Genomic DNA, 562 nt, shown 5'->3' on the forward strand with positions numbered 1-562 from the left:
GCGGGCGAAGCCTGTCCCTGCTCTCCGTAAGGCAAGGAACGAGACTGCAATAATAGAATACAAACATGTGTTTTGTTTTCCATTAAGTCGATAGACCAGACAAGGTCTGCCCCGGGGAAAAGATGACTTGAGCTGTTAATGAGAGCTGACATTAGGATTTAAATAGTGAGGGCTCCTTTCTCCAGCGGTGTCTCCACAATATTGCTTTTTTTCCCCCCCTCTTCTTCTTCACAAGTCTGGGAGGTGCCCCAGCAGTGTACACAGGGACGGTGCCTACCAGCGGGGACATCTCTCTGGGCGAAGGTGGCAGGAAGTGCCACTCCTACGTGTCTGGTTTTTTTTTCATGGAGGTCCTTTGGAGGCGAGAGGGGGAGATGAAAGTGCTTATAATTCTTTTCTCGGTGCCCCGCGTGCGTAAATGCAAAACTGACCCGTTTTGTACTGGTACCAACACTGCATCGAAGACTTTAGGGCGTTTGAGGGGGAGCACGGCGGTGCCTGACGCTTAGCAAAGTGCCGGGGAGTGGCGCGGGGCCGGGCGGAGGGTGCGGGCCGCGCCGCG

This window comes from Corvus brachyrhynchos, unplaced genomic scaffold, assembly GCF_000691975.1.
Source record: "Corvus brachyrhynchos isolate BGI_N302 unplaced genomic scaffold, ASM69197v1 scaffold115, whole genome shotgun sequence".
NCBI classification, from domain to species: Eukaryota; Metazoa; Chordata; class Aves; order Passeriformes; family Corvidae; genus Corvus; species Corvus brachyrhynchos.